Genomic DNA, 22129 nt, shown 5'->3' on the forward strand with positions numbered 1-22129 from the left:
GTGTATCAATAGACTTTTGGGTTGTATTTATAGACTAGCTATGCTGACTAGTGAGTAGGTTGTTGTACACTTTTTGTTTTTACTTCCGAAGCGTCTTTACGCTTGTACTATCCAAAACTTTTGATCTATATATATCAGTACCTTTTGCTTTCTAGCACTGTCATTTATTTTACTGCACCTGTTTTACTTTATCTTATTTATTGTACCAGTTATACCCCTGTGATACCATGTACCCTGTTTTCCATAACTGTTTATATTCTGTAAAGAAGCATGCAATTTACTTAGTTCAACTGTTACAACTGTTTTCAAAAAGAGATATTTTTGTGTTATAAAACTTTTCTTTTATGCAAAGAATTTGATTTAAAAACTAAATAAGTTTGATTCTTTACAGAAAATGCCTCCCAGAAGAAATACCCGCACCAACACTCAGAATGAAGAAACCAACAACAATAATAACAACCAAGATGATACAAACCCGAATGTGAACCCAGGACCTATAGACCTAGCAATAGCCCAGATTCTTCAAATCTTGGTCCAACAAACAGTTCACCTGGCACAACAACAACAAAGACAGACCAATCCCCAGGTAACTTTCAAAACTTTTCAGGCAGTAAACCCACCAGAATTCAAGGGTTCCCTAGAACCGATTAAAGCAAATGTTTGGTTAAAGGAGATAGAGAAGGCATTTGCCTTAGTAAAATTAAAGGATGAACAGATGGTTGAGTTTGCAAGTTACTATTTGAAGAATGAGGCCACCTATTGGTGGGAGATGGTGAAGACATTGGAAGGTACATATGTTATTACTTGGGAAAGGTTTAAGGAATTGTTTTTAGAAAAGTATTTTCCTCAGTTTGTCCAGGATAATATGGAGTTGAAGTTTTTAGAACTAAAGCAAGGAAACATGTCGGTGACAGATTATGAGAGTAAGTTTGAGGAATTGTCAAGGTATGTGCCGTCGTATGTGGATACTGACAGGAAGAAGGCTAAAAGATTCCAGCAAGGTTTGAAGCCATGGATCAGAGGGAAGGTAGCCATTTTTGAATTGGATACCTATACAGGAGTTGTACAGAAGGCTATGATCGCAGAGACAGAGAGTGAGATGTTACAAAAGGAGAAAGAAAGTAAGAAAAGAAAATTTGAAGGGAATGAAGGTCAGTCACAACCAGGGAAGTTTCCAAATTTTAAGAAGGGCAAATTTCAGCCAGGAAGAAATTTTAATTTCAAGAGACAAAATGTAGACGACGGAAGCCAGGGCAACCGTCCAGTTAATGCGAATCAGCCAAATCAGTTGAGATTAACTTTTCCAGATTATCAAGTATGTGGGAAGAAGCATGGGGGAGTTTGTAATAAGTTGAATGTAGTTAGTTTCAAGTGCAATCCGAAATGGAACTATTCAAGGGAGTGCCGAAATCAGCCAGCAAGAGAGCCAGCAAATAAGGATCAGCCTATCCGGAATCCAGCAGTGAAGGTTCCAACCATTGGATTTATGTGCTTTAAATGTGGGAAGCCGGGACATATAGCCAGGGATTGCAAGACACCAACCCTAGTCAGTAATGTATTGAGGATTATGGGATCTACTCCAGCAGTGAATGAGACTCTAAGGGCCAGAGTTTTTGATATGTCTGTAAAGGATGCTATCCAGGATACTGATGTCGTGGCAGGTATGCTTAATGTGAATTCTTTATGTGCCAAAGTGTTAATAGATCCGGGAGTAACTGGATCTTTTGTTTCACAAGATTTTGTTAGTAAGCTAAATTGCCTAGTTGAATATTTAAATGAAATAATGACTGTGGAATTAGCAAATCAAGAACGAGTATCTGTTAATCAAGTTTGTGGGAATTGTGAGATTGAGATTTCTGGTAATAAGTTTTGTGTAGATTTGATACCATTTAAGTTAGGAGAATTTGATGTTATCTTAGGAATGGATTGGTTATCTAAGCACGATGCCCAGATAGATTGTCGAAATAAGAAGGTAATGGTGAAGACGCCAGACGAAAGAATAGTAACGTTCAAGGGCCAAAAACAAGTAAAGAAGTTCTTAACGATGATTCAAGCCAAGAAGTTACTACGACAAGGATGCGAGCATTTCGTGGCATATGTGATTGATAGGAGTCAGGAGCCAGCGAAACTTGAAGATATTCTAGTAGTGAATGAATTTCCAGACGTGTTTCCTGACGAGTTACCAGGACTTCCTCCAGATAGAGAAATTGAGTTTGCAATCGACTTAGCACCTGGAACAGAACCGGTATCTAAGGCCCCGTACAAAATGGCGCACGTTGAAATGAAGGAGCTAGCGAAGCAATTGCAAGAGTTATTAGAAAAAGGAGTAATCGGACCTAGTGTATCCCCGTGGGGAGCCCCGGTATTATTTGCCAAGAAGAAAGATGGAAGCATGAGACTGTGCATTGACTATAGGGAGCTCAACAAGCTTACAATCAAGAACAAGTATCTGTTACCCAGAATTGACGATCTATTTGATCAATTGAAGGGAGCCAAGTATTTCTCCAAGATTGACTTAAGATCGGGATATCATCAACTGAAGATTAAGCCAGAAGATATACCGAAGACATCTTTCAGAACAAGGTATGGACATTACGAATTTTTAGTGATGTCTTTTGGATTGACCAATGCCCCGGCAGCGTTTATGGACCTGATGAATAGAATCTTCAAGGAATACTTGGACAAGTTCGTTATTGTATTTATAGACGATATTTTGATTTATTCAAAGACGGGGGAGGATCATGCGGAACATTTGAGAACCGCTTTGGAGATTTTAAGGAAAAAGAAGTTATATGCTAAATTCTCGAAGTGTGAGTTTTGGCTACAGGAAGTTCAGTTCTTAGGACACATAGTCAGTAATGAAGGGATCAAAGTGGACCCAGCAAAGATTGAGGCAATTACAAATTGGGAAAAACCGAGAACACCCACTGAGGTAAGAAGTTTCTTGGGATTAGCGGGATATTATCGTCGATTCGTTCAAAATTTTTCAAGGATTGTAATACCATTGACAAATCTTACACGGAAGAATGAAAAGTTTATATGGAATGACAAGTGCGAAGAAAGTTTTCAGAAATTGAAGCAACGATTAATCACAACACCTGTTTTGTCACTTCCAGACGATCAAGGGAATTTTGTAATTTATAGCGATGCTTCTCATAAAGGACTAGGATGCGTTCTAATGCAGCACGAGAAGGTGATTGCGTATGCGTCAAGGCAATTGAAACCACACGAACATAAATATCCTACTCATGATTTGGAGCTAGCAGCCATAATTTTTGCTTTGAAAATTTGGAGACATTATCTGTATGGAGAAAAGTGCGAGATTTACACGGATCACAAAAGCTTAAAGTACATATTCACATAGAAGGAGCTTAATATGAGGCAAAGGAGATGGTTAGAATTGATCAAGGATTACGACTGCTCGATTAATTATCATCCCGGTAAAGCGAACGTTGTAGCAGACGCGTTAAGCCGGAAGGAAAAGTTAAATGTGTTATCAGTACCTGAAGAGATATATAAGGAATTTCAGAAACTGGAATTGGAGATTAAAGTTTGCAGGCCTAATGAAGCAAAAGTGTACAGTATGACTTTTCAGACGGAGTTGCTAGGGAAAATAAAGAAGTGTCAGGAAGATGTAATGGATCAAGATATAAATCGTTTGGTAGGTGAGGAATTATGCACGCAGAAAGATGATCAAGGTATTCTTAGGTTTTTTTCAAGAATTTGGATTCCACCGGTGACGGAGCTGAAGAATGAAATTTTACAGGAAGCACATAATTCAAGATATTCAATCCATCCAGGGAGTACCAAAATGTACAGAGATTTAAAGGAGAATTATTGGTGGCCAGACATGAAGAGGGAAATTGCGGAATGAGTTAGCAGATGTTATACATGTCAGAGAGTTAAAGCAGAGTATCAGAGACCAAGTGGATTGCTACAGCCATTGGAGATTCCAGAGTGTAAGTGGGAACATATTGCCATGGATTTCATAGTTGGATTACCAAGGACAAGGGCTAATCATGATGCCATTTGGGTTATAGTGGATAGACTTACCAAGTCGGCTCATTTTCTGGCTATAAATGAAAGATTTTCACTTGACAAGATGGTCCATATGTACCTGAAGGAAATTATAGTTCGTCACGGATTCCCAGTGTCTATCGTATCTGATCGAGATCCAGGATTTAATTCAAGATTTTAGAAAAATTTTCAAGAATGTTTGGGAACACGACTGAATATGAGTACAGCTTACCACCCACAGACGGACGACCAAAGTGAAAGAACGATCCAGACAATCGAGGACATGTTACGTGTTTGTGCTATTGATTTCAAAGGAAGTTGGGACGAGCATTTACCTCTGGTAAAATTTGCTTATAACAACAGTTATCATGCCAGTATTGGGATGCCACCCTATGAAGCCCTTTATGGACGTAAATGCAGATCTCTAGTGTATTGGGACGAAGTAGGAGAACGCAAAATACTTGGACCTGAACTAGTACAGCAGACAAAAGAAGTGGTTGAAATTATCGAAAGGAGGTTGATAGCCGCACAGGACCGTCAAAGGAAATATGCAAACCAGTCAAGGAAAGACATGGAATTCGAAGAAGGAAGCTTGGTATTACTGAAAGTATCACCGTGGAAAGGACTAACGAGGTTTGGAAAGAAAGGAAAGCTGAGCCCAAGATATGTCGGACCTTTTGAGATTCTAAAGCGCGTTGGCAAAGTAGCTTACGAATTTGCGTTACCTCCGCACATGGAGCACATTCACAATGTTTTCACGTATCGATGATTAAGAAGTATAATCCAGACTCCAGGCATGTAATAGAATATGAGCCAATAGAGCTTCAGGCAGATTTGTCATATGTAGAAAGTCCGATAGAGATTCTAGAGGAAAGAGAGAAGGTATTGAGGAATAAAGTGGTAAAGCTAGTAAGAGTGTTATGGAGAAACCCAAAGGTTGAAGAGTCAACCTGAGAGTTAGAAAATGATATGAAAGAAAAGTACCCTCGTTTGTTTTCTTAGGAGATTCTGAGGACAGAATCCTTTTAAGGGGGGAAGGATGTAATATCCGGGATATATCGTGTAATTATTTTTGCTAATAAATAATTATTATATGTGTTCAGTATTTATTCTGTGAATTATTTGTTAAGTGTTAAATGTGTTTGGATGTTTAAAAATATTATTAATTGAGTATTTTAATTTTTATATGTCCAAAATAAAATATAGATAATTGTCATATCTTCCTAATTATTTTTATGCTGATTTATAAATTTATAAGAATCATATGAAATTTATAAAATATTTTTCCGGGTATTTAAAATCTATTTTATAAAAACGGGAACCAACCGACGTTATCCGTTGTTACGTTTTTGGAACCCGAAACTCTTCCGAGAACTCCTTCCTAACCTAATTGTAATATTCCGAGCATATTCCATGTTTCGACTTTTTCGATCCGGCGTACGGTCTGTCCTGCGTGGGTCCCGGCACAACATTTTCGATACAATATTCGTCTGGGTTAATCAATAAAACTCGTATTTTCGATAAACGGGAGCTTTTTATTAAACTATCCCAATTATCACCTCGTAGTACGTGTAACCAGGCGCTGAGACCAAGACCGCAGTACAAATTGTACTGATTTGGATAATTATCCCGAAAACCGATACTGTTTGGATCAGTTTTTACATATAAACGTACCGTTTTATATCCGGAATGATCCAACGGGATACTAATTTTCCGTAATTATAAATAGCCTTTTTCCGTATTTTATTTTGTATCAAAATCATATGCAGTCAGTAATTATATAAATTTCCAGAAAAAATCCTTATATTCATAAACCCTTCTGAAAATCAAACCACAAATTGAAGGTATTATTGATCTCCGTTTGGAACGCTCGAGTAACCAAAACAGAGGTTTTAAGGTGTTCTTTCAGTTTCTTCAAGTTTCAGAACTGCAGAAATCAAGGTTATTTTTCTATATTTTTATTTAATTTTGAATTATTTTTATTAAAAGTATGAATTTTTGTTCGGATGATTGTTTGTATGATTTGATGATTGCATGTTGTAGAGCTTGTTTTCCTAATGATTTTCATATGTCATACATTTGATTTGGAGTTCAATAACATGCTCAAAAGTGGGTTTAATTCTCGAATTTTAAAATTAGGGTTTATAACCCGTATGAATGTTTTCAATTGAAATTTGGGCCTTTTTGATTTAGGGGTTATTAGCTGTTGATTTATAGTGGATTATGTTCCTTATGAAATTTGCAATCGATTGGTATATAGCTCGTTAAGTTTTCGAATCGTAGGGAGTTGTCTTTTTAAGTTTTCGATGTTTCGCCGGAAACCGGCGATGTTCTTGGCCAATTTCCGGCCAAGTCTGGGGTTATTAATATGTTTTGATTGCAAGAATCGATTCATGGTTGTCTGTAGATGTGATCTGGAGCTTGTGGTGGGGTGAGGATGCCAGGAACGTGTTCTCCGGCCACCCCCGAAGTTTTCCCGGCGACCTCTGTCAAAATTGCAGTTTAGTACCTTATCTTTTGAAAACAATGAAGTTCAGTCCCTGAACTTTCCAGAGTTTTCAAAAATAGGATTCCTGTTTTATAATTATTCAAAAATCATATTTCCTATTTATTTTATAATAAAAATTCAATTTTAATTTTTGAAAATTCCAAAAATTATTTTTTTAATTCCAAAAATTATTTTTAATTCAAAAATAAATCTGAAATAATTAGTTAATTAATTTCAGTTAATTTTTAATCGATTAATTGATCAATTAATTCAAAAATTAATTGATTTATTCATTTAATTAATTATTAATTGATTTTAATTAATTATTTAATTAGATTTAATTATTTAAAACTGATTTAAAAATTCCGAAAAATAGTTTCGAGCTTTAAAATATTATTCTAAATTATTTTCAAGGCTCGATAATTATTATAAAATTGTTTTGAAGCCAAAATGGGCCAACCGAACCCTGTTTATTACTCCGAAATTGATCCAACGACCCGTTTTAATTCCGAAAAATATTTTAAAAATCATTTTAAATATTCGAAAGCCTATTTATGACCCGAGACTTCTTTATAAATGATATACCATTGATTATGTGATGTGTTATGTGTTATATGTGACTTGTTGGTTAACTGTCGGTCTGTATATTCGATGTTTACTTGTTTATTGCGTAACTTTCAATCCGTTAATCGGATTTGGGTGAAACGAAGGGTAGATAGAAGTATGTGTCAAATAGAATCGTATGAGTTAAATATTGATAGATGCTTATGATATGTGAGCAGAAGAGGCAAGGCGTAGGAAAGGGAAACAAGTAGTCAAGGAGTAAGACAGTGGTGATTGAGAGCAAGTGCAGTGTAGTAAGCTAGTACCAGGCAAGTGTTCTGAACTTTCTCGAGATGTTGTATTGATTGATAATCTTATTTTATATTGCAAGTGCTTTGAAGCACTGAACCCACAACCCTGATTCCAGTTATTGATCTTTAGCCGTAAACCTGATTCTTTCTAGACCATTGATTGTTGTATACCCAAATACGAACCTCAAATATATGATACTACTCTTCAAATACATACAAACTAATTATCAAACACTGAACCAGATTGCTTACACACTCAAACCATTGTATCTTATGCTTTGAAAGGCCAAATCCTTGAAACCCTGAAACACTGATTCTTTTATTATCCAATTCTTTCACTACCTAACAGCCAAGCTTTGGAAATGCCCTGTTGATCTTTATGCAGATTGAAACCATTTTCATTATTGAACGTCCAATGTTGTTAATGATCCTGTTTATTATTTATTACTGCTTATTCTATTATTATGGTAGAATTGGATTGTTTTTATAAAATTGTGGACCAGATTCGTGGTCAGACCATATAATGGTCAAGTTAGGCCAATGTGTGCCTTGGATCCAATAGTTAGAGCAGTGCTGTGTGCTTTGCTCGGGGTTAGTGCGTGACTGATCAGCAGCCTAACCTTGGTTTTTAAAATGAAAATATAATATCCAATTCTAAATTATAATCCATTGTTCACTTGATATCATAACCATATTTACCTGATGATCATTATTCTCAGTTTTGTCATTGTGACTTGCTGAGCTAGTTAGCTCATTTGTGCGATGTTGTTTATGTTCTTTTCCAGTTAAGAAGGAACCGGTTGGTACCGAGGATCCCCAGTCCAGCGCGAGAGCTAAGGGTTCAGGTTGATCGAGTTGAGCTAGTAGGCTTCTTTTGGAATAATTTAAGTTTGTAAAAGTTTGTAATAATGTTTAATACACAGTTCTGAGTTTGAATAGTTGGGATTTGAACGGTTTATAATATAAGTATGTGTTATGGATTAAAAACTAATATATATAATTGCTGTATTTAGTACTAAGGAACGTGAGCTTCAAGGCTCGTTTTGACTGCTCTTGTGTTTCGTGACTCAATCTGCCTTAACAAGATGCCTATGTACCTTGCTGATTGCCAAGGATCAAGTCAAAAAACGTAGTTCTGATTTGTGGGGTGAGACCCCTTATATAGGTGTGAGAGTCCTTGAATTGGACTTGGTATAGGAGACTTGGTGGTCAAGTCTCTGAATTAGGATAGACTTAGGAGTCCTAGGGAGTAGGAAGCTGATTCCTTATTCCCTGAGGTTCCTTGGAGGCCAATCTATAAGAATTTATATCCTCACTAGGACTTATCTTAATAGCTATTTTTCTCCCTTATTTATTAATTAATAATCAGGGTTTTTGGGCCTTCTTTGTTCCATCAGGCCTGATCTGGTCCGTCAGGCCTGATCTGGTCCGTCAGGCCTGATCAACATATTAACCTTTCTGGTCTGAATGTCATACATCTTCTTATTAGGCCTTGCAGCCCAAACTGTAATATTTAATTATACAATCAGGGTTTATTTATCCCTATCATTTGCCCCCCAACTTTTGGGAAACCGTATAAGATTTCGCAAAAGTTAAGTTCATTTATTCCCTTACAGGGCTTCATTTTTCTGTGTAAAGTGTGGAGCGACCTACACGTTTACAATGATTTTTCCTTCTATTCAAGAATTATCCTAATCTCTAGGAATTTTTCCTTTAATTCCAGGATTTTTCCCTAATTTTCTGGATTTTTCCCTAATTTTCTGGGATTTATCCTTAATTTTCTGGATTTTCCCTAATTTTCTAGGATTTATCCTTAATTATCTGGATTTTTCCCTAATTTTCCGGGATTTATCCTTAATTTTCTAGGTTTTATCCTTAATTTTCTGGGATTTATACATAATTTCTGAAAATACCAACATTTTTCAGAAAATATTTTAAGGAATTTCCCTATTTTTCTGGATTTTTCCCTTAATTTCTGGAATTTATCCTTATTTTCTGCCTTAAAATTGATCAGGGTTTATACCAAATCGATCAGGATTCGATCAGGATCCTGATCGAACTAGCTCAGGAAATAACATTCTGGTCGATTGGATCTTCGATCAGGATCTATGCGGAATCGTTTAGGATACCTGATCGATTTCGATCAGGATTCTGATCGAACTGGCCTTCAAAGTGACACTCTAGTCGATTAAATCTTCGACCAGGATCTACGTAGAATCGATCAGGAATCCTAATCGATTTCAATCAGGATTCTGATCGAACTAAATGAACTTTTACCCCCCTGATCGAATAAAATATCGATCAGGATTTTCTCTTCTGTCGATCAGGACTCTGTTCGAACTCAATAGATTTCTTCCCTTTTGGTCGAATGAGATATCAATTAGGATTTACTTCTTTGTCGATCAGGACTCTGATCGAATTCAATAGATTTCTTCCCTTTTGGTCGAATGAGATATCGATCAGGATTTACTTCTTTATCGATCAGGACTCTGATCGAATTCAATAGATTTCTTCCCTTTTGGTCGAATGAGATATCGATCAGGATTTACTTCTTTGTCGATCAGGACTCTGATCGAACCATCTTAAAATTTTGGTCGATTTTCGACCCTTCATTTTCCATAGGAGCTTCTAGATTATTCCTGATATTTCTGGTAGATGGGCTTTTAGGTTGGGCCTGGCTAAATGGGCCTAAAAACGCCTCGTATTCCGAGCTTTTTGCCTATATAAGTGTAGTGTGAAGTGAGAATCCTTACTTCACTTCACACTTCTCATATTTTCTCTCACAATTCTCTCTAGAGTTCTCCCTTTGAGAAGGCGATTTCCGGCGACCACAGCCACCGCAGCTCCACCCTTCTCAAGTTTTTCTGGGTTTCAAGCATTCAACTGAAGCATATCAATGGCGGATCGTGACTTGGCTCGTTTGCAGAAGATGAATGTTTCTAAGAGAGCTACAAACATTCAAATTCAATCTCCATATACTTCCCTAATTGATATGATTAACTCTAGAGGTGATAAATATCCCTCTCTATCTGAGTTAGATTCGTATAACCATGGTAACACCTTTCATGAGTTAGATGGTAGAATCGTGTCCATGAACACCCTGTACAGACTTCCACCTTACCTTAGGATCACCCCAGCTGCCCCAGGGGATAGGACATATAACTGGGAGGGGGATACTTTATTTATTTATCGAGGAGCCCTGGCCGCGGGTCTTAGGTTTCCATTCCATGAATTTATTCCTCGCTTACTTGCTGATGTACAAATCAACCCTTGTCAACTCCCTCCTAACGCTTGGAGGAACATTATCTGTTTTATGGTCCTTTGTCCTAGAAACAATTTTCCTCTTTCTGTAGCTGTCTTTAGGAAAGTTTTTCAATTCTATAACAGCTCCATGGGTCAACCGGGTTGGGTTTTAATTCGTCAACGGCCCAAAATCCCCCATATCTTTGATAGTAATTCCATAGTTGAGAACAATCCCAAATGGAGGGATGAGTTTGTTAGGCTAACCTGGGCCGGGGGTGATTGGGCCACACTCTTCCGTAGGCCCTTTTTCAAAGTGTCAGATGGGAGTCCAGGTAGCATCAGGTTATCTGATGAGGAGGAGGTGGCCTATCAAGCCTTAATTTCAGATGATGGGAAAACAGACACCTGGACCCTCTTAGAGGAGTTTTCCTTGAAGAAAGTTGGTCTCTCTCAGGCCAGTGATAAGGGTAAATTTATAACTGGATAACCATTTTTCCTTCCCTTTAATTGTAGCATTTTATCTCCTGCAATTTAATATTCTTTCTATCTTTCTCTTTCAGCTTGCGAGGCCATCAATAATGTCAACAGGCCCAAGGAACGGGGGTCTGGCCGCCAGAAGAGGGCCAAGCTAAACAGGGACCCTAGGAGCAAGCCTGATGGTCCTTCTTTCCTTAAGCCCCACATCCCGGTGGTCGAGCTGGGGGACGATGTGGATCCTCCACTTAAGGCGCATTCCTTCAGGCCTAACTGGGGTTTCAGGAGGAGCGATACGGTGGTTGGATCCACCAAACATGCTAAGGATTGGTCGTACCATTCCATCACTCCCCACGATTTTACTGACATTGTTACGGGGAGTGATATCGAGACTATTGAGCTTCTGGGTTCTCAAGCCCAAGCTGCGATAACTTTTTTTTCTTTTTTTTTTGAATTCCAACTTTCTCGTACTTCAACGATCTTATGTTAACTCATATTTCTTTACAGAGTAACACCTACTTCCAGGCGGCCCTCCATCAGGCTAGGTCCTGGAAGGGTAACTCTGATGAGTTTGAGAAGGAGATGATGAAATGGGAGGAGAGAGCCAAGGTCCTGGAGAAGAAGCTGGACACGAAGAAGGAAGAGCTGGCTAAGGCTCATTCTGAGCTGGTGAAACTTAGGAGCGATAAGGATAAGCTCATTGATGACTACATGGATTCTGACAAGTTTAAGAATCTCATGGAGATTCATGATGAGGGTCTTTATTCCCTACAGTTTACTTAGGGATGGGATACGGCCGTAAAGGCGGTTTCTGAGAGGCATCCGTGCTTAGTCGACCCTAAGGACTTTATAAGTCCTGAGCAGGCTGAGACGGAGGACAGCATAAATGCCCTCTTCAACTCCCCTCAGCCAGGTGATCGCATCTTGGATCCTAACACTGCTTCTCCTCCCGCTTCTCCTGCGAAGGATGCTGAAGGTGCTGAGAAGGAGCAAGAGAATGAAGGCTCCCGCATGGAGGAGTAGTTTTTTTCATTTTGTAATTTTATCCTTAATTCATGTCTGGACTTTTGTTTGTATCAAAACTTATTACCCTCCGGGGTTATTTTATATGCTACTTTCTTTATTCGCATCCTTTTCTTTCCGATACTTTAATATGCATTCAAACTTGAACTAATTGGCCACATAAGTATTATCACAACTTAAACATCCATAGGTTGAAATAATTTCGAACTCTTCAATTTCAAGTCTGGTTTTTCAAAACCTTACATAATATGGGTTCGACCCTTAACAATAATAACTTGACAATGTAAATTCTACTGGAATATAAAATCCTATGCACGCAAAGCTTCAAGGTGCTTTTCAACCTACTCGTCATCCAGACAAGTGAGAATCGTATCCAACTGCCCTACACATAGTAAACCTTCAGGTTTTGTGCATGCCAAGTTCTCGGGACTTCAAAACCATCCATAGTCTCTAGCTTGTAGGTTCCTCTACCTTGAACACTCTTGACTCTGTACGGCCCTTCCCAATTCGGGGCAAGCTTCCCTTTCTGTCCTACACCAGAAGCTTCTATCTTCCTCAAGACCAGGTCACCTTGTTTGAAAAATCTTTCTTTAACCCTTAGGTTATAGTAGAATGAAGCCTTCTTCTGATACTCTACTATCTTTGCATGTGCCCCATCTCGTACTTCGTCGATTAAGTCCAGAGCTAACCTTTGTCCTTCCTCTTTTTCCTCAGCAATGAAAGCCTGAATCCTTGGAGAGGAATGTGATATCTCCACGGGAACTACTACCTCTGCCCCATATGCCAACATGAAGGGAGTTGCTCCGGTCGTGACTCTACAGGTAGTCCTATAGGCCCATAATATTAGAAGTATCTCATCCACCCAATTATTTCTTGACTTCTCGATCCTCTTTTTTAGTCCATCCAGGATTATTCGATTTGCTACCTCAGCTTGCCCATTGGCTTGTGGGTGAGCCACAGAGGTGAACCGTAACTGAATCTCATTTTCTTCACAGTACTTCTTGAATTCCTCGTTGTTGAATTATGTTCCATTGTCGGTGACTAGGATACGGGGAATTCCATATCGGCACATAATATTTTCCCACAGGAATTGTGCAACCTGCTTAGTTGTGATCTTGGCCAAGGGTTTGGCTTCAATCCACTTGGTGAAATAATCAATCGCTACAATCAGAAACTTCCTTTGTGCCGTGGCCATGGGGAAAGACCCTAAAATATCCATTCTCCACATAGCAAAGGGAATGGGTGAGTTGATAGAGGTCAGCATCTCGGGCGGTTGTCTAACAACAGGTGCATGCTTCTGACAGCGGTCACACTTCTTCACATATTCTTTGGAATCAACTATCATTTCTGGCCAGTAAAAGCCTAAACGAGTTATCTTATGAGCCAAAGCCCTGCCCCCCAAGTGTTGTCCACAAATACCTTCATGCACTTTTTCAAGAGCCAAGTGGGCCTCATCGGGCCTGAGACACCTTAAATAAGGAACCACGAAAGATCTTTTGTACAGAATCCCATCTATCAAAGAGTACCTTAGTACCTGAACAGTTAACTTCCGTGCTTCAGTTGCATCGTTTGGCAACCAACCGGTTTGAATGTGAGCCTTAATGGGATCAATCCATGATGTCCCCAGGTCTATAGGAGCCACAAGCTTAACATCTATGCTTCGTGTCTTCAAAACACGGAAGTACACACTTCCTGAACTTTCTTCTATCTCAGATGAAACAAACTTTGATAATGCATCTGCCTTAGCATTTTCCTCCCTTGGAATGTGCTCAACATGGCATTCATTAAATTGGGTCATCATAGCTCTTACTAGGCAGACATACTTAGCCATTGTATCATCCCTTGCCTCAAATTCTCCCTTTACCTGGGATATGATCAGCTTCGAGTCTCCACGAACCCTTAAGTTTTTGACTCTAAGTGTTCCAGCTAGGCCGAGACCAGCTATCAGAGCTTCATATTCTGCCTCATTGTTTGTGGTTGGGAAGTCTAGCTTTATGGCATACTCAATCAAGAACCCGTCAGGGCTTTGTAAAACCAATCCTGCTCCACTGGAGTTCGTTTTTGATGCTCCATCAAAATAGAGAACCCAATATTCTTTCTCCTTATCATCCTTCTTTTTGTCCCCATTATCGACTCCCTTGTCTTGAGGTATGGTATCTTCCTGCCCCCCGACTTCTTGGTTGGATATGGTACATTCCACCACGAAGTCAGCTAGTGCCTGGGCTTTTATTGCCGTACGTGGCTTATACTTGAGATCGAACTCTCCCAGCTCTATTGCCCACTTAATCAATCTCCCACTTGCCTTGGGACTGTGAATGATATTTCTCAGGGGCAGATTTGTTAGCACCTCAATCTGATGAGCCTGAAAATAAGGACGCAGCTTTCTCGAAGCCATTACAAAGGCTAAAGTGAATTTCTCAATAGTTGAATAATTCAACTCAGCACCATGCAGAATTTTGCTGACATAGTATACGTGTTTCTGGACTTTCAGTTCCTCCTTAACCAACACCGCGCTTAAGGCACTTTCTGAAACAGCCAAGTACAAGAATAAAACTTCACTCAGAACTGGCTTGGCCAACAACGGGGCCTGGGCCATATACTTCTTTAACTCTTCGAATTCCTTCTGGTTTTCCTCATTCCATACAAAGTCCTTGATGTTCTTTAGTGACTTAAAGAATGATAAACACTTGTCTCCTGACTTGGAGATGAATCGTCCTAGCGCAGCAACCCTTCCTGTGAGCTTCTGAACATCCTTGACGGATTTTGGTGGTTCCATGTCTAGGATTGCCTTTATTTTGTCGGGGTTAGCCTCTATCCCTCTCTTGGAGACCATCAATCCCAAAAATTTTCCAGATCCTACTCCGAAAGCACATTTTGTAGGATTTAACATCATCTTGTGGTACCTCAGGACCTCAAAAGCTTCCCTCAAATGGGTTATATGATCAGTCTTTCCTAGACTCTTGACTAACATGTCATCAACATAGACTTCCATAGTCTTACCAATAAGATCCTTAAAAATTTTATTTACCAGCCTTTGATAGGTGGCTCCTGCATTTTTAAGACCAAATGCCATAACAAGATAACAATAAACACCAAAGTCAGTGACGAATGATACCTTTGGAATGTCATCTTTATGCATCTTGATCTGATTGTATCCGCTAAATCCATCCATGAAACTCAGCATCTCATGCCCAACAGTGGCATCAATCAAAGTATCAATCCTTGGCAACGGAAAACAGTCTTTAGGGCATGCATCATTCAGATCAGTAAAGTCTATACACATCCTACCACTTTCCATTAGCCTTCTTCACCATTACAGGGTTTGCTAACCATTCCGGAAATTGAATCTCCTCAATGAAACCAGCCTCTAAGAGCTTCTCTACTTCCTGCTTTATAGCTTCTTGTCTTTCTGGGGCAAAGTTTCTTTTCTTTTGTTTCACTGTCTTCCTACTTGGATCCACGTTTAACTTGTGAGTAATCAGCTCCGAGTCTATGCCTGGCATATCAGCTGCTGACCATGCGAACACATCACTATTTTCTTGCAAAAATTTCACCAACTTCCCTCTAAGGGGCTCCTCTAATGTGGCTCCAATGAAAGTCATCCTCTCAGGATTCTTGGGGTCTAAAGGAATCAAAACCAAGTCTTCTGCTGGTTTTCCTCTCTTCTCATCATTTTCTCGGACATCCATATCTTCAATAGGAAGAACCTGCCCCCCGACTCTATCTGCCCTCAAAGAGGCCACGCAACAGCTTCTAGCCATTTTTTGATCTCCTCTCTCCTCTCCAATCCCATTCCGGGTGGGAAACTTCATAACTGAATGATAGGAAGAGGGGACTGCCTTGAAGGCATGTATCCCTGTTCTCCCCATGATAGCATTATAAGTTGAACTAGCCTTTACCACCACGAAATCCAACATCTGTGTTGCTTGCCTTGGTTCCGTACCTATGGTGGTTGGCAATTTGATTATCCCTTCCACAGGACATTCTACTCCAGCAAATCCATATATCGGCATGTCGGTTGGTGTCAACTGGGAGTCGTTATACCCCATCCTTAGAAAGGCGTCATGGAGCAAGATATCCACAGAAGCACCATTATTCACAAGGACCCTCTTAACCGGGCTATTTCCTATTACTGGTGTTATGACCAGCGGGTCATCATGAGAAAACTTCACACCCTCTAGGTCAGAATCATCAAAAGCCAAGGTTACTTCTGTCTTGGCCCTCTTCGGGGCTTCTCCAACAATATGCATAACCTCTCTAGTATATGCCTTTCTGGAATTTTTGGACAATCCAGCAGCAGTTGGACCTCCAAAGATCGTGTTTATCACAGGCCCTCGAGGTCGCGGCCCTCCAAAAATTGCATTTATGACCGGGCCTCTAGGCTGGGGGTTTCGCCCCTGATCGTCTTGGTCCCTCCTACGATCCTCAAAGTTCTTCCTTCCATTATTATTCCTATCCCCTCCTTCTCCAGTGTATTTGTTCAATCTTCCTTTTCGAATGAGGAACTCAATTTCATCTTTCAACTGCCTACACTCATCAGTGTCGTGACCAACATCTTTGTGAAATCTGCAATATTTGCTTTTGTCTAGCTTGGTAGGATCAGCCTTCAGGGGCTTAGGCCAACGAATATCTCGATCTTTCTCGATTTCTATCAAAATCTGGCTTCTAGGAGCATCCAGCTTAGCGTATTCGGTGAACTTTTGCCCAGGTCCTCCCTTCTTGGGGGCTGAATCAGGGTTTTGCTCGGTTACAGGACACTTGTCCTTAGCGATATATTCCAGATCAGTTTTTCGTTTCTTGCCCCCAGTGGGCTCATTACTTACTACGGTCTTCCTCATGCTTTCTTCAACTTTGATATACTTCCCTGCCCTCTCCTGAAGCTGCAACATGCTTTCAGGGGGGCGTTTGGCCAAGGACATCTTAAAAAACTCATCCCTAGTTCCTTGTTGCAGCGCTATCATGTCTACCTTATCATCAAGGTCTGGAACTTTTAAAGCCTCCTTTGTGAAACGATTCAGGTAATCTCTCAAGGATTCCTTTGCCCCCTGGACAATGCTCATAAGAGATGCAGAACTTTTCTCATGAACTCTTCCACTGATGAATTGCTTAATAAAAGCCTGGCTTAATTCTCTAAATGATCCAATAGAGTTTGGGGGCAAGCGACTGTACCATCTTTGAGCCATACCCGACAGGGTTCGAGGGAAGGCCCGACACTTTATACCATCATTCACGGGTTACAACAACAGTGCATTAGAGAATGTCCTAACATGATTAACGGGGTCTCCCGTGCCATCATAGGCTTTGATAGTGGGCATCTTGACTTTCCTTGAGATATGGGCATTCATTATCTCTTTAGTGAAGGGCGGAGTTGGATCATCAGGATCTCCAAGGGGAAGGAGATTGCTTGGATCAGTTCTTGGGACAACAGCCCTTCTCCGTACCAGACCATCCAGGTCTATGATAGGAGGAGGATTTCTCCCCCTAGGAGGTATCTGGGGTCTGGTGGCCTGGTGAGCCTCCAAGTCACGCCTCAGCCTTTGGATCTCGGCCTCATGAGCCCTGATCCTTTCCTGCACTTCTTGGGGATTCGCCCCTTGGGTGCTTCGAGGGCGTTGCCTTCCATCGGCCATCGGCTCTTTGCCAGGACGCCTCCTTCTTGGGCCACTTCATCATCCGAAGATTCAGAGTCTCTCTCAGTATAAGGACCAGAAAATTCCCGATCCTCGGGGATAGGAGCCAAACCTCGTATATAGGGGGGCGATTGCCCTCGTGCTTCACTTCGCCCAGCATGTCCACTTCCTCCAACCTCGGGGTAAAGGGGCATCTCATAAGGGGGTTAGTAGTAACAACAGTTGAATATTCATACCCGACGGGTCGAGAAGTCACAGGTACATGTTGAACTTGAGGATTCGTACCTTAAATAGTCGGGGGAGTCGTCCCTTGTGGCTGAGGTTGAGTTGCCCCTATCTGGGCTTCCCCTTGAGTAGATGCATAAGTTGAGTGGGGAGGAATCTCCACGGTTGACGAAATCACCTGGGTTGTCCCTGATGGTGTTCCTTCCTCCAGAGCTCTGGTTGTTCTCCGTGTTCTCGCCATGGTTGTTGTTGTGCTTTCCCACAGACGGCGCCAAATATTATGGATTAAAAACTAATATATATAATTGTTGTATTTAGTACTAAGAAACGTGAGCTTCAAGGCTCGTTTTGACTGCTCTTGTGTTTCGTGACTCAATCTGCCTTAACAAGATGCCTATGTACCTTGCTGATTGCCAAGGATCAAGTCAAAAAACGTAGTTCTGATTTGTGGGGTGAGACCCCTTATATAGGTGTGAGAGTCCTTGAATTGGACTTGGTATAGGAGACTTGGTGGTCAAGTCTCTGAATTAGGATAGACTTAGGAGTCCTAGGGAGTAAGAAGCTGATTCCTTATTCCCTGAGGTTCCATGGAGGCCAATCTACAAGGATTTATATCCCCACTAGGACTTATCTTAATAGCTATTTTCTCCCTTATTTATTAATTACGAAATTAATAAATTAATAAATAATCAGGGTTTTTGGGCCTTCTTTGTTCCATCAGGCCTGATCTGGTCCGTCAGGCCTGATCAACATGTTAACCTTTCTGGTCTGAATGTCATACATCTTCTTATTAGGCCTTGCAGCCCAAACTGTAATATTTAATTTTACAATCAGGGTTTATTTATCCCTATCAGTATGTGTTTGGCTCGTGTGCATACTTTAACCTGTTGCGGTCCGTGGTAGTTGGTAAGTAGGGTCACTGCATATTATTATTATCTTTATCATTGTTATAATCAGGTTATTAATAAGGTGTGTGTGTGGACCCCAAACTTCTGACCCGGGTTTGGAGGGCGCCATATATATGGTTATTATGCAATGCTAAGATGAATAAAAAAATTGAAATTGTTTCATAACTAAGAATTAAACTAACAATTATAACTAAGAAGGTAAGAAAGTTGAATTAATGTATATGAGACAAACATGTGATTCTAACTTCAGTAAATACTTCATTCAATAGCCTTTTCATTCTTAACCTTAGCATGTAATGGTGATGACATTAATCAGATAACACGAAACTGATAAACGCCAACTTTCGTTGCACGAATACCATACTACCAGACATTCACAAAAGACATAGAAGCTGAATAGACACCAATTATATTGAGACCCTATATGTCTATAGAATTTGACAACATAACGGTTTAATGCACAAGTTATCTATCGTGATTATATAGAGCAATTAAGATGGATAAAATTACCTACGAATCATGCATAACAATAACACATGAACCTATGCTAGCATGGCACATTCTAAACCCTTAAATTCACTTTCGCTTCATTAAGAATTAACAAGCTATCTTATAAGTTTGTGACGCTCATAAGACGAATAAGCACAACCAATACTAGGTTATCATACAATCACCACACACTAAGGCATCGAAACAAATTAGCTAAAGAAATCCATAAATAATCCGCTAGAACCCCACAATAATGATTAGCCCATAATCGGACTCATCATCAACGTGGGTTCCGATTAAAGCATGGTATAATAAATGTAGTCTTTATAAACGAATAATAAACAAAATATAACACAAGAGTATAGGTTCAAGAATAATAAAACTAGCATCCAACGTTACAACTTAAACAAAGAATCACAAGTTAAAACTAGGTCTTCTTCGCCTTGGTTGAATTGTGCTAAAACGGTCTTTTTTACTCCTTCTCCTTGTGCTCTGATGTGTCTATCTTGAAAAATGAACTTAATTATATATATATAGCATCCTCATGCAGAGTAGAAGTCTTCTGGATCAAAAGCCCAATAGAATTAGGATTCTTTGAATTCGACCTGGCGCGGCCGCGCGCTTGACCAGCGCGGGCGTGCTGAGTTTCTGGACTTTGGGCGCGGCTGCGCGCTATCACAGCGAGGGCGCACTGACTCCCTGGATCAACTTCTGATTTCTTCATTTTCTTGCTGAATTGAGGCGGCTTTCCATGAGCTTTTATTCCAACATCACTTTAACACCAAATTAGCACCAAAATAATGCTATTTCACCTGATTACCTAGATAATGCCTGAAAATGCAAAAATACTAGAAAACACATTAAAATACCAACAACTTGAGTACAATTACACAAATTCAAAGCTTTATGGAGCGTAATAAAGTGTCACAAATGCCACTCAACACTAACAGGTGTGTGTAGAGGGAGTGTACATGGGTGTGTTTTGTGCGGTAGCCGGAAATGGATAAGCCACCACTGGTAGTGGTGGTGGTATTTTTTGATGGGAACGAACGAGAGGGGGGAGAAGAGGGAGGAAGAGAATTAGGGGTTTGGCCAAAAAAATTGTTCGAGGAGGAATCTGAGAAAATGGTTTGGGTAGGATTGTAAATCGGGAGATAGGCATAAAGAATTGGGAAGAAATTCGAAATTTGGTGGTGGCCCGGTCACCGGAAGGCGGCTTCCTGATGTGTTATTTTATATATACTGCAAGTGCACAGTGTTTGTTGTTAGCAGACACTAGCAAGTACGGGTCAAATCCACAAGGAGACAGGTTCTATCAATTTCGACTCAATTACTATAAATTATTTCAAGAGAAAAATGATTGTGTGAAGAATATCTTACTAGCTAATAATTTAAACTATATTAACACTAAATTTATTAAACTAAATAATGAATCTATAGACCTAGGACAATCAGGTTCACTATACTTACAAAATAACCGACTTTTAAGCTACAACAATAAATGTGACCACATAACTAGAGTATGCTAATCTCTCCCAAACATTAACACTCTCGAAATATTCTGCATAATTTATCACCTCTAGAAATTTGATTAGTTAGAAAATTAGAGTAATTGTTAATCTCTCCCGAGTATAAACGCTCTCAAAAATCCAATGATGCTCCCGCTCTCATTATCAATTCTGTTAATCGTATGTGTGCCTCTAGTGAGTAAAATCTCACGATCCATTACTCCTATTGCATATAATTAATTCATGATATCGGCCTACTACATAAATTAATAATAAAATATAATCAATCAGAATTAACTAAAATAAATGGAATTACTGTAAAAATTATGCCAAGATTATAGTGCAGACATGCTTTCCTCTTCTATGCCCTAGAAAACGATTACTCGCTAATGACTAACAAGTAAAACAACTAAGACAATAAAGAAGTATAATTAAACTATTAAGAAAATATAAGAAAATCAGATAAAAAACCTATAAAATTTAATCTTGTCACGAGTATAAAATTCATGACTTTCTTCTCTGTATATATAAAACCCTAACTATCTTCTACACTAAATTAATACATATCTAATAATATGTTTAAGCTAATAATAAAATCTGATGCATCCTCTAATAATAAAAGTATTTTATTATTCTAATAAAATTACAAGCCAGACTTCTAAACCTAGTAGGATTTCCTTGTAAAAATTCGTAGCTCTCTATTTTCCTCTGTTTCTGGCATGCTACAGTTGGATTCTTCTTAATGGATCATCTATAAATTAAAGAAAATTCAATGGACTTCGTGTGGACTGCAAGATCATCAAAATCGGACTTATGAATCTCTAAATTCGGCCCAAACAGTATTTGCAACATGTGTAGTTCAATAGTACAGATTTTCTTCTATTTTCACTCCAAAATAGGATTTTTTTTGCTCAAAATCCTTCCAAGTCTAGAATTTCCTTGCAACCTACAATAAAACATCAAAATCCATTAAATAAATAACCGAAATACAATAAATATGAGAATAAAACCATTATATATATAGGAGAATGATCAAATACAAACTAAAACTAAAATAGAAACTAGGAACTAATCTAAGCCATTATATCAAACTAATCTAATAGCCCCCCTTTAAATCACCCCACCCAACTACTCTACACCCTCCCACACTCAATTTCAGCTTTTTCCCTTCATTTTTAATTTGATTTTTCCCGTCGAACCGTTAGTTTTTTTTAAAATCCGATTTCACTGTATTTTTCTACATCTCACAACTATCGATTTGCATACCATA

This window comes from Apium graveolens, chromosome 7, assembly GCF_009905375.1.
Source record: "Apium graveolens cultivar Ventura chromosome 7, ASM990537v1, whole genome shotgun sequence".
Lineage (NCBI taxonomy): Eukaryota > Viridiplantae > Streptophyta > Magnoliopsida > Apiales > Apiaceae > Apium > Apium graveolens.